Genomic DNA, 2322 nt, shown 5'->3' with positions numbered 1-2322 from the left:
GAGCCGGGAGCTGCGGGCTGGAGGGGAACGGGCCTCCGGCCCCTCTCCCGACGCCGCGGGCCCCGGAGTCTTCATGCACCGGGCCACCGCCCGCAGACCCACGCGGCGGGCGACTCGTGCTGTCTGGGCTACTTTGCTGAGCGCGGGAGCAGTCCCGAGTGCGCAGATCCCGCCTCGGCGCCTCAGGACTCCAGTGCCCTTGAGCGGCACCCGCAGGGGAGGCACGGCCACTTACCTGCTCTTCGACGTCTCCTGGAGTTCCCAGTCCCCACGATAGGTGTTTGCAAATCCTGAAAGCTTCTCTTGAAATGTCGGCTCCCAGCGTCCCCACCCCTTTACACATACACTGTACTTCTGAATCGAAAGGTTTGGATAGAAAACTTTGTCTTTCACACTGGCTCCTTTTACTAGGGACAATCTGGTGGAAAACGTGGCCACAGACCCTGCCCTCAATTTCCTTTCTTCATGCCGCCGGAGCCTCCTTGAGCGATCTCCCCGGATAGTTCGTACTGGCGAAGCCCATTTCCCAGTCGAACAAACTTCTCAAAACACGTCTACCTGGGTGGACTTTTCAAAGCGCAAAAAAAGTGTTTGCGCCCCAACACTGAGTAAGGCAATTCTTTTAAATGGCACCTCCTCCTGAATATTAGGCCGACTTTACTTACCCCCTTTCTAGGAATTCCTATCGCTTCTTCTTAATCTCCCCCCGCCCCCTCCCCTCCACCTCAACAGGCGGAGTGAAAAGTTTGAACCGGAGTAAGTGTGAGGGCGAGTCTAGGAGCCGCCGGGCGCTTCGCGGTGGGGAGCGCCGGCGCTGCGGGGCCGCGGGGTAGGGCACCGAGAGCGCACCAGGCGCGGGGCGAGGAGGTGGCGGAGAAGGACGGGGGAGCCCGCTGAGTGAAAAGGGGCCGCGGCCGCCGCTCATCAAAGTGCTTCCCCTCCCCCAAGCGACACTTTCCTTTGGAGTCCGAATAAAATACGGTAACAGAATATGATGGAGGGCACAGTGTTTCCTTAACTGCTTCTCAAAGAACCCGGGAGATCTTCTTAGGACCTTTAATAAGGCTTTGGTCGGTTCTTTTGTTGATCTCTCAAAATCAACTCCTTCTAATTGAAGTTGGAGCTGAAAGCGAGCTAATGTTCAAAGAAAGTGGCCGCCAGACTAACGAAATTACATTTTTTTTTTTTTTTGACGATGAGGGAACATCTAATCAAAGGGGCAAAAGAGGAGGGGTGTGGGGCGGGGGGGGGGGGAGTAGTGAAGGAGAAAAGGTTTTACAAGATCCTTCTCTGGTTCACAAAAGTCAGCGACACGGGCGCTTCTCTCCAGAACAAAGACACCGCGACCCATTCACAAAAGCAAGAGAAAGAGAGCAAAAACAATAAAAGAACGAGGGAAAAGGAAAAACAAGAACAAGATAAAGCCTTAACAGCAAAAGAAACTGCGCAGAGCGCAGCGCTGACTCGAGTGGGGACACACCTTAGGCTCGCGCAGGCCCCCGCGGGGGAATAGTTCTCAAGGCCCTGGGCTCCGAGCCCCCGAGATGCGCAGATTTAAAGCAAGAAACGAAATATAGCCCCCGCCTTCGGTTCTGGGGAAAAGCGCTGACTGGAGCGCACTAGTTTGCTGGGGAGAGTTGGCCGGCGCGCTGGGCACACTCCCCTGAGCTTCTGCGGCTCCGCGCCTCTATCCCAGCGCTATCCCGGCCGGGGCCTGCGCGCTGTGTGCCTGAGTTAGTCCTCTCAGGCTTCGGTGCGTGCCGGGTCTCCCAAACCCTCGTCCTCCCGCCTCCTCCCGGCCCCTTTTCGCCTGCAGCGGCGGCGCTGGGCCGAGGTCCGGCCAGGTGGGGCTGCTGTGCGCGCTGGAATGTGCTCTGGCGGTCCCCAGGGCCCTCCACGCGGGAGCCAGGCTCTCTCGGTTCCAGATGCGGCCGCGATCTCGGGGAAGTTGGGAGGTATCAAGTAGCACAATTCCCCCCCCACCCCCTAATGAGAGTATTTATCTAATCCCAAATTGCAGGCGAATTTTCTTAATGCTCAACCCGTAAAACCCCGGGATTAAGAGAAGAAAAAGAGAGAGAGGAGAGGGGAGAGGGAGAAGAGTGAAAAGGGGGAGATTGAGATGAAAGTTTCTTGTATGCGGCGGAAAGGACTCAGGCAGCACGTCGCTAGGCAAATATCCAGGTGGGAGACGCTGGGCCTGAAGCCTCGACCGTTCCAGCAACGGCCGCAGCTCGGGGAGGGGAAGAGGGGGCCCTTGTCTGGGGAGAGCCGGTGGATTCAGCTCAAGGCCCCCGGGCCGAGGAGGGGGCGTGGGAGCTG

This window comes from Bison bison, unplaced genomic scaffold (assembly GCF_000754665.1).
Source record: "Bison bison bison isolate TAMUID 2011002044 unplaced genomic scaffold, Bison_UMD1.0 scf7180017864489, whole genome shotgun sequence".
NCBI classification, from domain to species: domain Eukaryota; kingdom Metazoa; phylum Chordata; class Mammalia; order Artiodactyla; family Bovidae; genus Bison; species Bison bison.
This window is presented reverse-complemented; position numbering follows the sequence as displayed.